Below are 14178 nucleotides of genomic sequence, written 5' to 3'. Positions count from 1 at the left end.
GGCTTCAAATTCATTTTAAACCAATAGTATTGTGACATGACTGCCAAATAAATAAATAAGCGGTCCAATATTCTTTCATATCTATAGAAATACAGTGTCACAGATGAGAAAAAGGGGATATGGCTTCTGGACTTGATTAGCACTCTTCCTCTAGTTGTTAAAATGGTCACTCCAGCAAGCTAAGCATATCCATACAAAGCTAGATGGAGAAGTCCTGGAAAGTTTCCTCTGGGAACTGCTGAGAGAAGATTTTGGGGGAGGAATGTGTCATGGAGGTCTTAAGAGATCTAAAAGGGATTAAAGGGTGTTATAGACTGTCGTGGAGGAGAAGATTTGGAACTATTGTATTGTTTTCAGGGGTGAATCTTAGGAATAACTTTAAACAATAAGAGCTGTCTAAAGGGGAATGGGTTATGTGGTGAGGCAGTGAGAGCTCCATTAGGAAAATTGTTCAAGCGGAGGCTAGACAACACCTTGTAAGGGTTGCTATGAGTCACGAGGCAGGTTTGAAGAAGATATTACTAAAATGTCACTGATTCTGAGATAGTATTTCTACAGTAGAATTAAATACTCCACTAGAGAATTATTTACTTTTTTAAAAATGTTTTTGTCATATTAAAAAAAAAGTGTGGATTTTGAAATTGGCAAACTGGAGTTTGCTATTGAATGGTATTTGGATATTGTTTAACCTCTTTGAACATTAGTTATGTCATCAGTAACATGGATATTATCAATTATTTCTGCATTATTGTGGAGATTAAACAACACAACATTGGTGAAAGATCCTTAGTAATGACTTGTCTTAGCAAGGGCTCAAAGATAGTAACTTTTGTCACAATTATTATTTGTTCCTTCTATTTTCTACATGCATTTTATTTCCTCTTATCTAACAGATTCCTTTTAGGTGATTCTACTGAATCCTTCAGGGACATATGATATAAGTGGGTGAAATGATAATTCCCATGAGTCTGGTAGAAAGAATTCACCCTGAAGGAAACTGGCAGATCGCAGACGTACTGAGTCATCTGTTTTGTGTTTGCATTGATGCTTGTTTCCTACTAAACAGAGGCAACTTGTGGAACAGCTTTTCTTTGCTGTTGTTCTAAATTATAACCTGATTTTCCTGCCCATCAAAACCAGAACTAGGCCAACCTGATTGATTTATTTTTTCTTTGTTCAAAGTTTTAGGCAATAAAACAACCTATTAAAATTTTAAAGGCCCAAGCTCTCCATCGCAGAGTAGACATGATATCTGCAGCCTCCAGGGGTAAGAAGGGTTAGTAACTGAACTATTGGGCTCAGTTATGTATGTTTCTATGTCTAATTTTTCTATCAATAAAGTGAACCTAAATCAATTTTACTTAAAATTACTCTTCAATGGTTGAGTTGATAAAGGAGAAGCAGTTTACTATTCTTAGAAAAAGATCAAACACATGAGATCCTGTTCTCTCAAGCATATTGCTAAATATTAAGTAAGAATCTTCCACTTCAAATGCATTGAACTAAGGGACAAATGTACTGCGACTCCACCTCCCCGTGACAGTCCTTTGGTAAAGAGTTCACATCAAATTTTTTAAGTTGTTCACTTTGTTTCTTAACTACTTTTTGCTTTTCCTTCTAAAAATCAAATTTGTACTCCACAGCATTAACTATTCTCGACTTTTTCCCTGCCAAATATGAGAATTCATTTTTTTGATTCTATAAACAAGAAACAAATTAGAATCTATAGCTAATCAAAACTGATAACTGTGAGAGTGGGAATGATCAAGGTACAGCTTGTTATTGCTTAAACAGTTGCCTTGTTTATGATGACAAATAATTAGATTAAAAAGCTGCATGACCAGACTGTGAAATAACTTATTTAAAGGATTGTTAGAGAAACTGGGCCTATTTAACATATATTATTCATAAAGCCCATGAAACTTGAGTAAGCACTTTCTACAGTATCTAATTTAGTGAGTAGTAGTGATATTATGTTTGATTACAAAGGTAGAGACAATTAGACAACATTTATAAGAAGTTGTTGAATTTTTCTGTTGCAGCATTATACAATATGATAGCAATAATAATATGTATAAATGTATATTTATAAATATATTTTTGTATTATTTCTTTGCATTATTTTCAAATATATATATTTATATCAACTAATATGTTTGTATATCATTTTTAAATTTAAAAGTAACCAAATTAATTTATTTTATCATTTTAAAATAAGGTGTCAATTATGTTCTTAAGAGTTTACAGTTGCTAAATATTACATCAGAAGGTTATTTATTTCTAAATTTCATTTCCATTATGTTGGTTCCATTATGTTTAGCTTAAAAGATTTTAGAGAAGACCAAAGGTAAACTTTTTAGGAAAACATTTCTTTAACTCTTAACCTCACTAGAGAGATAAGGTTCTATGTTATGTGACAAATAATGCTTCTCCATCAATAGTGTAATATATTTTAAAACTGTCTCTAGAAATAGTACAGTTAATCAGATTTTCTTGACTTGTTGAGTGACAAATACTGACTTTGGTACATTAAATTCAATGTTAGTGAAGGTAGATCAGATAAAGAACGTAGCTAAGTCAGAAGACTTCGTTGACAACTTTAAGAGAAATATTGTTGCTATGCTAATAGATTTTGGTTTTTAATCACAAAGAATAATTTCTTTGTTTATTTATAGTTTTAACCACTGTTAAAACCATACCTGCTCTTATAGACATAAAATATCCCCTGAAATATCACAATAAAAATTATAAAATATTATGAAAAATGTAGACACCCATAATTTTACCATTTTAAAAAAACTTTGTATATTGTTAACACTTTGGATTTTTTTTCTATGCATGTTTTTCTTTCACACTTGGTTGTAATCAAAATATGTATTTAATTCTGTATTCTGATTTTTTCAACTAATTTTGCTCAAAGGGATTTTCAAATATCTTTACACAGTTTTCTAATCATCTTTCTAATGATTGCATTAGGCTAAATTTCAAGGTACCTCAAGATTTATTCCATTCGTACCACAAACATTTATTGGCCACTACTATAAGCTTAGCATTGTTTTAGGTACTTTACAAAAACTTCCACCCCTGTGCATTCTATGGGAAAATGACACAGGATGTATAGATGGTATATGAAAAAAAAATCCATAAAATCTCTAATTCAGTGCTATTACTATCCTAGTGTTAAATATTTCAGTTTTTCATTAGGTTGCTGATTATCAGCCAAGGCAGTAAAAAAATATGTGTATATGTTTGTGTAGATCCTGTGGCAGGTTTAAATCTATTAAACTTAAACTACTTTTTTTTTTAAAATTTCTCTATCTAAACAGATATACAGCAGTCATAGCCTAGTAATAATGCCAGAAATATTTTGAGACTAAAAGAAAGTTCTGCCTGGATAGTTGATCTATTTTCAGTGGATCAGCCTGGACAGCTTCTATTTTCAGTGGGCCTGGGCATGTGCGCCAGGCAGCACCTGGATATTGACATGCTTTCCTTCATGTGTGATGGCTCCGAATTCAGAGATCCCACAGTCATCAAAGGTCCCTATCTAAGTAATTAAAATAAAAATGTTTTTGAGTGAGATTTGAAATTTCCTATGAGGATCCCTTTGGTAGGGGAACAGCCCAAGCATATTCTCTCAGATAGAAGTAGAAGAAAGCAGCAAAGTTACTGGGTTTCCATATGTTGGTCACAGGTTAGCTTTTCATGTCATTTAGATGGTAATAGATAACTCCATACGAGGAGGCACTATGCTAATTTTGATTAAAGGTCACGCATAGAAAAAAGCATTAGATTTTCAACAGAAACAAAAAGAAAATACAACACCCTTAGGTTTAGATAAGACTAAACTTCAAATAGGATACAGCCATATATATATATATTTTTTAATTATTTTTGCTTTGTTTTCTACTTCTTCATCAGTGAACATTCATTGATGCTTATTTCTATGAGACACAATTAGAATGTTCCAGGACAAACATAAACTAATATTTTGGCTATCTATGGGGAATGTAAGTGTGGTATTATTACCCCAGAAAAGTTGCTGTGGACATGACATCTTGAGCTTTTTTCCCTCTTTCTTTTTTTTGAATCATTTTAACTTTCTTTTTCAATAGGGTACTTACATTTATTCCCAAATTATCTTTTTAATATTTTTATAGATATTGAACTCAAAGTGATAACTTTAGCTTGGAATTACTAATTGACATCCTTTGATCTTATAATGGAGCTGAAAGAGTAGGGATGCAATACTTAAATAGCAAAGTGTCACCTGGAAACTGCCATTTTATACTGGTAACAGTAGTAGATATTTATTGAGCAACTTATGTTTCAGAAGTTTGGTAAGCACTTTAAATGAATTTCTTTATGCAATTCACTTAACAACAGTATAACAGATGCACTACTTCTATACCTGTTTTACCAATGAGGAAATTGGGGCACTGGGAAATTTTAAAACTGGCCCAAAGTCTCATGGTGAATGCAGAGCACACACTCTTAACCACTCTCTCAGGCTGCCTCTCTATATAAGGAGTTCTGATCATAACCTGGCAAATCATTTATCCATCCTTCCAGCCAGCTAGCCACTGAGTCAAGTATTTAGCAAGGATGTAGGAGGGATATAAACTGTCAATAAGATAGACACGGTCACTGTCCTTGGGCTGCTTTCTAGAGAAGAGGAGGAACAATTAAGCAAGCACCCACACCCAGTGTGGTTTATGCTATGATAGGGAAGTGTAAGGTACTCAGGGGCATAGAAGAAGACTCTAAGCTAGTCTGGAGGAGGTGTCAGGTCGGCAGATCAGAAAGTTGTCCTTATTCCTGTGTTCTCAGACATTTTGTCACAAAAGGCATATAACATATCCTCAGAGGGAAAGGTCTTTGAAATAAGGTCCTCTTCTGTCTTGTTACCTGAGGGCCTGCCGCATAGTAGCTGGTCAATGAAAATTTGTTGAATGAATGAATGAGAATTCTAATGCTCCATAATAACTCCATTGTGACAGGGGGTCTTTTGACTTATTTCCAACTTTATCTTTATTCTGAATATTCTTAAACACTTTTCCTCTAAGTCTGAAATAAATGTATCCTTTTGACTTGCGAATTCAAGTCTCTGCTCCTTTTTAAGCCATTACTAAAAGCTCTAGTCCAAGAAAGCTGCTGCACCCATAATATTTCACTAGAAAGAGACCTCCCCAGGTCTCTTTTAAACCAAGTGCCCTGAAGTAGGAATTCTGGGACAATCTGGTAAAGCAGAGACTGGTTGCTTTTTCCCTCTTTTTTTCAGTTGGTCTGTGGGATTTGATGCTCTGCTCACTTTCCATAGTTCTGAAAGACTTGTTCTCCATTTACCTGGGCATGATGGCCTGGAAATTTCTCTTACCTCACTTCTCCCCAACTCTTTCACTCTTCAAATGGTATTAACTTTGGGGAACTAGTTCTTAATTATTTACCACACACTTCTCTGGAAGACTGTAAGAATCCAGGACGAAACTAGAGGAAGAGGCCAAAAGTAAACTGAAAGAACAGGCTAATGATTTCTCTGAGCAAGAATTTTTGTTATTATAATGCAGTGATTTACATAGGTTGTAATTCTCGAGAGCAGGTGTTGGGTTATGTCTTCCTTATGCCTGCTTGGAATGCCTTTGTGCTAATGTGCTATTTTTTCTGATGAAACAACAGCAAATATAGGCAGCAAAATAATGTTGGTGGTTGAAGCTAATGGCAAGGGGAAACCAAAGCTTCCCAAGGGAAGAGAGAAGTTAACTGGGAGCTAGTAATCTTTTTGGCGAGTTACAGTGGCCAGGTTTGTATGTGATTTTACATTTTTCTAATTGCATCATCTTAATTCCTAGCCTGATCCCACTATTTAAAATTGTACCTCATTCTTTTCTCCATTTTATGTTTCTTCAGAGCCCTTAACTTCATTATGTGATTTACTTACTATTATTAATGTCTGACATATTGGGAATTTTTGTCTGTTTCATTTTACTTATCCAGGGCCTAGAAGTAACCTGGTACAGGGTAGGTGTGCCATAGTTCATTTATCTGTTGGATAAATGAATTATTAATTCTGATGAAAGCAATATTTTAAAAGTAACTATAATCAAGTTTTTTCATACATGTATTGATTTTATAAACAAATGGCTGAGCTGGGCACAGTGGCTCATGCCTGTAATCCTAGCACTTTAGGAGGCCAAGGTGTGTGGATCACCTGATGGCAGGAGTTTGAGACCAGCCTGACCAACATAGTGAAAGCCCATCTCTACTAAAATACAAAAAAAAATTTAGCCGGGCATGGTGGCAGACGCCTGCAATCCCAGCTACTGGGGAGGCTGAGGCAGGACAATCGCTTGAACCTGGGAGGCGGAGGTTACAGTGAGCTGAGATCACACCATTGCACTCCAGCCTGGGCAAAAAGAGTGAAACTCTGTCTAAAAATAAATAAATAAATAAAAATAAAGTAAGTTGCTGAACATTAAAAATTATTTTATATAAATCTTGTAATTAGACAAAATATTACAGTGGACTTCTACAAAAGCTTTGATAGTCAAAACCCACACGAATCAGCATGATATGCTCCTCAAAAACATACACATGGAAGAATAAGCCTGTGCTGGTGAGAATGGAAAATCCTGAGGTTTCCTGAAGCCAGTAGACTTGAATCCCTAAAGCTAAGGGTACGGTTTGTTTCAATGAACTTATAACTGTCTGGCAGCAAGGCTGAGGCTGCTTGCCACCCCCATGACACTCTGAGGCTCACTAGTTTTATATTTCTATTTCTGTACAAAACATTATCATTTGATTTCGTGGTTCTTAGTACAGGATCAGGCAGCTTGTGGGAACTCAAAACATAAAAGATGAATAGAGGAACATATTAATTATTTGGGAGTGTCTCCTGCATTTGAGGTTGACATAATCACAGCAGATGCTTTCTGACAATGACATGTTAGTATGCTGTGAAGACTTCAGTGGCTGCTCCAGTTTTTCCTCTTCCCAAGACTCTCTGGCTTTTAGGGCCAATCTAGTGTAGGCAGAACTGGGCTAATCTGAGTAGAAGGCAAGTACACTTTTGGCTGAGATCCGGGTACCTTCCTCTGTCACCCAGTGTGGGCCTGAACAAACTCAACCGCTGGCCTGAATCACTGATAAAGGACTAGACATATCTAGAAGTAGGAGGAACAAGTGGCCTCACAGGTCCTGGGTTAATATAACGAGTGGATGAGTTCAAAAAGATAGAGCATTGCAAGTGAGTTCTTTGTAGGACTGTACTAATGACATCTGACTTAATTCTAAATGGAGAAAAGTTTGGGCAGGCAGGTAAACATATGTGAATCACATAGTTGTGTGACACCTGTGAAATTCTTAAATATTTCGTATATTTTAACGTGGTCATTGGGGGAAAAGCGTCACATAAACTATTGGTCAAATGGTACATGGGGACTCATCAACTCTAAGTTTTAAACCCATTTGTTCTTTTAACACTCTGGAAAATTTTTTAAAACCAGCTTTATTGAGATACTTTATTGAGATATTGACAATTTACCTACTTAAAGTACACAATTCAACAGTTTTTAGTATATTTACAGTATTGCAACCATCATGACAGTCAATTTTAGACTATTTGCATCACTCCAAGAAGACACCCTGTACCCTTTAGTCACTCCCCTTTTCTCCCTAATCTTACCTTCTACTCCAGTCTCAGGAAACAACTAATCTACTTTCTCTGTAGATTTGCCTATTGTGGATATGTTATGTAAATAAATCATATAATACGTGGTCTTCTTTCACTTAACATAATCTCTTCAATGTTCACCCATGTTGTAGTGTGTATCAGCCACATGATTTTCATTGCTGCATAATATTTTGTCATTTCATTCCATACTACATTTTATTTATCCATTCATCATTCAGTAGACAACTTGGGTTGTTTCAATCAACTTCTTTGGGTGTTATGAGTAATGCTGCTATGAACATTTGTGTACAGTTCTTGAATGGAGATAAGTTTTCAGTTCTGTTGAATATATGCCTAGGAGTGGAATTGTTTCATTATGTGGTAACTCTATTTTCAACTTTTTGAGGAACAATCAAACTCTCTTCCATAGCAATTGCACCATTTTACATCCCCACCAACAATACCAGCAATATGTGACAGTTCAATTTTCCCTACATCTTACTAACACTTGCTATTATCTATTTTTATTTGTTTGTTTGTTTGTTTGTTTTTTGGTGATAGCCATTCTGGTTGGTGTGAAGTGGGATCGTATTGTGGTTTTGATTTGATTTTCATTTCCCTAACCACTAATGGCTAGTAAACACCTTCTCATGTGTAAATTGGCTGTTTGTACCTGCTCTTTGGAGAAATGTCTATTCAAATTTTTTGTCCCTTTTAAAATGGGTTATTTGTGTTTTTGTTGTTGAGTTCTTCATTCTCTGCCTTAAGAGTGGAGGATGGTTGGAGGAAGAGAGTCTCAGACCTCTCAGTTGCTCTCATCTAGAATAGAGCTCTGAAACTCAAAGCTGGGGATGATGAGTAATGCTGGTAGTCTCCTTCTCTCAGGGTATACTGTAGACGAGAGTCTAGGTTGAGAGGGGGCCCTGTGTTATTGGCTGCACCCATCCACAGTGGAACATCATCACACTCAACGGGAGAGGGCGGGGAAACATATTGTGGTTCAAGCGTCACAATTGTTTGCAGTTCTTACTGAAATATAAGAGATTGTCTTGAATATATATTTTCTTCATGCTATATGTTCTCAGGACAATTTCCAGGAACTTTAAATGGTTATTTATCTATAATTTTCACTAGTTATTGTTGTTTTTAGGGAGTGGATTTGTAAAGCTCTTCATATCACCATTCTGGAAGTGAGTCCCGTTTGGATCATTTTTTATGAAATGAATATTTTGTTTCTTTTATACTTGGTGGTAAAATAGTGGTAAAACTCTCTTTATAATTAGCATAGTAGAGATAGAATTGCTGTATAATTACAAAGGGTAGTTTTTATAAAGTATTTGCAAATTTACAGTGAATTAAGAAAACCAATGAGAGTTGAGGACTGGTTGACTTTCAACTTCAAATTGACTTTCAACTTCAAATCTAGTCAAATTCTAGAATGTCCATGTTTTGACCAATAATTTTTAACTTATTGCCATTAAACAGTTGTAAAAAAAATCTGAATAATGAGAGTGACAGTGCATTTCATACTACAGCTTGTTGGTTTTGGTCTAGTTATCTGTGTATAAAGCCATCACAGTCATTGAAAAAGTCACCAAAATGACCTGTTTTAAACAGCATAGGAATAATTCAGATGTGGAAATCAAGTTATTAAAAATTCAACACTTTTGTGTATACATTTTAAAATTTCACTAGCAAAAATGACCATGTATTTTCTAATTTTTGTCTAATTCAAAATAAGTACTGCACCACAAAGTATTTTTGAAAACCAACTTTCCCAACTCCCCTGATGCAGTTATTTGGACTTTGGGGGCTAAGTCTTACATTTAACAATTCTTCAAACTCCTTATCTGATTATGCACTGGGCTCATATGTGAATTGCCAACCAGCTGAATGTCACTTTAGTTGAAACAAATCTGGAGTCCAACTCATATTTAAAACACTTCTCTAAACATTTCCCCACCTTCACCATCCCCACGGCAAAGGTAACTATTCAGCTAACTCTAGCTGGCTGTCTTTTGGTGAAGAAGTTTGGTTACTTATAAAGGATCACTTAAGTATCTTTGAGAAAATACATACCGCTTAATACTTACAAGAGAATGTTAAAATGTATTCCTTGTTGGAAATTCTTCACTTTTTGGCAGGTGACTTGTGTGTACTATTGCCTAAAGTACAGTAGTTTAAGTAGCTTATGGGCAGAGAGGGATTGTATAAGAGCATGGAACCAGGTAAAGATGAATATTTAAGAAGGAAACCAAGCACATCCCAATGATATTTTCCTGAGTAGTTAATAGACTACACAAAGGGAAATAGTGAAAATAGCAAAGTAATTTTCTCTTCTTTTAGTTTGGAAAGTTTCAGTGTTAAAGTTTGGCTTCTATTGAGTGAAACATCTTAGTTTCCCACACAGTGAAAGGTAAATGGAAAAATCCATCAATTCTGAAAATTGTAATGCAGTTAAATAATAAACTGATAAATTGCATTAAAGCTCAATATTAATTTTTTCTCCTATAGAGACAGGAATTCTATCCTACTAAAGCTACTTAACAGTTCAAGTAGGTATTTTGGAAGATGCTTACCTCCTAGTTGGGTGTATCTCCCTGCGGCTTAGGTGAGCGCCGAGGCTTTGGCTCCTCCCCAGCTGCTGCGAGCTTCCCACTGTGCCGGGCGCCTGGGAGCCTCCCGGAGTTAGGTGTTCGGCCCCGCCCTCAGGACAATTGCTAAAACTCAAATTCTACCCGGCTAATTCCGGTGATTAATTATTGACAAAAGGAAAACACTCCTACGCAAACTTGTGTCCAACCGCACTGCTCCCAGCGACTCCTTCCAGAAGAGAATGCCTGCTGCAACACTCCCCTCCCCCCCTTGCTCTATGGTCCCAACTTCTCAAACGCTGCCACTCTCAGTCCTGGGCGATCAGACTGGTCCTTGGAGGAATGCAGCTCAACGACTTCTACATTTTAAAATTTGGTTTTCTGCAGCTCGTTCGCACTTCTCCAGAGACAAGCCTCTCGGGAGGGGGCGCTTTCCCAGTGCAGGGGAAGCAGGGGCTCCGAGAGCAACAGAGGCGGCTGAGGCGTCGCTGTCACCTCCGGCTGCTGCAGTAAAACCCCGAGCCGAGGCGGCGACGGGGAGGAGGGGATAGGGAGGCGCCCTCCCCCGCGCTGGGGCTGGGATCCCCGACACTACTGAAGGGGCACGTCCTTTGGCTGTGGTAGAGGGGCGGGCCGATAAACAGGAGGTGAGAAGGTGGGAGCTCTGGGGCTTTAGCCTAAGCCGCGTTAAAGCGCCCAGGGAAAGCCCGCGCCCAGCATCCACCGGGCTGCAGACTTCGGCAAGGGGGCGAAGAAGCCCTGGTGTAAGCAGAACAGGACTGCGTCTGAAAGTCGGCATCAGGCTGCTAAGTGAGCCAAGGGCTGGGGCTGGGGCAGCGGGCGGCCAAGCAAGCATCCCACCTCATTTGTTTGTCAAAAACCGAAATAAACAAAGCCTTTTAGCACTGGCATCTAATTTTGGTGCCTCTGAACGTGTGAAACGCCCCTCCCCGCCTCACTCGCATCCTGCCCCCTTGCCCGCGGTAGCTGGGAGGCTAATCTTTAAAAAGGTGGACTCCGCCGGGGAAACAGATGAAAAGATCGTGTCCGGAGAACTTGTGTGTGTGCCCACTCACAAGTGCAGATAATTAATCTGGGCCCGGACTGCGGCAGCAGGGCAAACTGGGGAAAGAGGGCTGGGAGGCGGCCCGGTGGTGCAGAGACGCGCAGCGCCTGCTTCCGCGGCCCCCGGGCTGGCGTGCCCTGCGCTTACGCTCCGCGCTCGAATATCTTCCCCGGAGGGCTCGGAACCAGCGCGAGCACCTTCCCTGGAAGCCCACATCCATCACCCAGCGATCTCCTCTCCATCGAGAGCAGGGCTTGCTGAGAGTGGCGGAGGACCTTGAAGGCTCCCAGCTCTGTATCTCCGTGGCGGAGACGCTTTCTGCTCGAGGCCCAGGGGAGACCGGGAGCGAAAGCCTCTTCTGATGAATGAGCATTTGGGCAGTATCTGCCCATCAGCCCCCACTGCCGAAGGAGGAGACACTGCACATGCTCGGCCAGGGCTGATAGTGCTAAAGCGCGAATTTTGGCTGCTAGCAGGTCTCTGCTCATCCTCAACGCGCTTTCAGCGGATTCCACACTGCCAGGGCTACGAAGAGGGAGGCTCAAACGTTATTGGGCGGTGGTATCTCCATGCAGGAGGGAGGATGTCCCCAGAGGAAGCTAAAGGTAGATGGGGGCAGGGAAGGGAACCAATAGAAACAGAGCACCTGCTTGGAGTCCCTGTTAGCCATTTTACATAGTTATCATTTCCTTCTGCTCCCGTGTCTAAATAGCAGCAACCACTGTTAGTGTTATTTATTTCTTTATCACATTCCTTATCTCTTGGCTTCTCCCGACACACCTTGCAATGCTGGCAGGGTAGATATGACCACTCAGGGCATGTAGATCAGGAAATAGAAACCCTAAGAAACGACTTTGCCAGGGCTACCAAGTCCGTCTGTAGTGACGCCAATTCTATTTACACTGGTAAATCTTATTTTTCATTATCTATTTTCCCTCCCTTGGTTGTGACACTCCACCCTCCACACTGTGATTGCACATTTGTGGAAATATAGAAATAGACCTTGTTGGCAAAGGTTTGTGAAATGGATGTGAGACCTTGCAACTACTCCAACTGGAGGTTGGGGGAAACTGGTACAGCTGGCAGATGTATTCAGACCATTAAAAATAATCTTAAATAACACACACGTATTATAACCACACACAGGAACACTTTTATGAATATCTTAGCACCTCCAAATGGAGAATAAATATTCCATGTTTTCCATATAGCTATAGAATATTCTCGAAACTTAACTAGATCACAAACTATAGGTCAACACTCTTATTTTTATTTTTATATTGGAGACCTGGCTCACTCTGTCACCCAGATTGGAGTGCAGAGGCATGGTCACAGTTCACTACAATCTCAGCCTCCGGAGCTCAAGTGATCCTCCCACCTCAGCCTCCTGTGTAGGTGAGACTACAGGCACGTGCCACCACACCCAGCTATTTTCTAAATTCCTTGTAGAGATGGGGTCTCATTTTGTTGCCCAGGCTTAGGTCAACACATTTTAAAAGGCAGAAATCATACAGACCACATCATCCATCAAAATACAATAAGGATAAGATTAACAACAAACATTTATCCTGATTGATATACTATGGAAATTTAAAGATGCTTTGAATCTGTATAAAAAAGCACAAATGGAAAAATTACAAACTCTTTAGGAACAGAAGAAAAACAAAAATCCTACATAATAAAATAGAGAGAATATAGAAAAGCCAAATATTCTATGAAATTATACACTAAATGTCTTTATTGCAAAACAATGTACAAAGAGATTTAGAAAAAAATTATGAAATAATTATGTTAACTAATAAAGCTAACAGCAGAAAATAATAAAGTAGGAAACTGAAAAAGCAAAAACAAAAATGAAAAAGGAGACTTGATCAATAAAAGAAAAAAATGTGTTCTCTGGAAAGATCAAGAAATAAATCTAGAAAAGATCAAGAATCAGAGAAGATACAGATGACATTAGGAAAGAAAGATGGCATATAACCACAGGTAAGGAAGATAATAAAAAGTTTAGAAAGCACCTCAATTGATTTTTTTTTGCCCATGAGATGGAATCTTCTTTTGCTCTGATTATTGGAACTTGTGAGATAATAATTAGCTAGCACTACAGTTTGTGCAGAGGTGAATGAAATTTGAAGAACCAGGCAGAATTGTTAACACTATAATAGTGTAAGAACATAAAGTAATGATAACTGTATCAACTGAACATTTTGAACCAGGTGTTTCATCATCAGTATCATAAAGTTTCTATTGCATAACTGAAAAACACACTGCTGGAGTAGAAAATTTTCCAAAGTAATCATCACTAGTGTGTATGCCCTTAGGTAACCTGAGATGTTTAGAGACAGATATTATTTGGAAAGGAATGGGTCCACTTTGTAAAACTGTGTTTAGGCTTTTTTGGGATGTCTCTGGAGTCTACAATATCAGGAAGAAGAAAGGAGTTGACAGGAGAATCCACTTAAAATGACCCATAGTCAGCTACGCAATCTTGTATGCGTTGGCTGAGAGTGATCTTAGATTTAGCAGATTAAAATTCAAGGATAAAATGTGAGTTTTTCTAAAGCTTCCAAACCCTACCATGGTAAAGAGAATACGGACTTTGAAGAAAAACAGCTCTGGATTCAAGTCCTAGCTCTTTCTACTAATCAGTTCTGTAGTCTGAGACCATTAGCTAGTATCTGTATACTTGGTTTTCCCAATGATAAAGTAGGAAAAATACTGACTTCATAAGGTTCTTCTGAAAATTAAATGAAATGCCATTTACAAAGCACTCATCATATGGTTCCTGCTGAACCCCAAACCCCATTCTGCCTTTCCTAAATGCCATCTTTTAGTAACTTCGCTTCTGG

The 14178-nt window shown here is 38.2% G+C and overlaps 1 protein-coding gene across 2 annotated transcripts in view; it reads right to left on the bottom strand.

The window, feature by feature from the left end:
• SPTSSB (serine palmitoyltransferase small subunit B) overlaps positions 1-11930 on the bottom strand; it is a 34857-nt gene extending 22927 nt beyond the window's left edge. For both annotated transcript variants that reach the window (XM_025376527.1, XM_025376526.1), the window contains exon 1: positions 10249-11930. The gene's annotated coding sequence lies outside the window, so the exon portion shown is untranslated. The remainder of the gene's footprint in view (positions 1-10248) is intronic.
• Between the last annotated feature and the right edge of the window lie 2248 nt (positions 11931-14178).

The sequence above is a fragment of the Theropithecus gelada genome, chromosome 2 (assembly GCF_003255815.1).
Source record: "Theropithecus gelada isolate Dixy chromosome 2, Tgel_1.0, whole genome shotgun sequence".
Taxonomy (NCBI): Eukaryota; Metazoa; Chordata; class Mammalia; order Primates; family Cercopithecidae; genus Theropithecus; species Theropithecus gelada.
The sequence above is the reverse complement of the archived record's forward strand: the minus strand, read 5'-3'. Positions and strand labels throughout refer to the sequence as shown.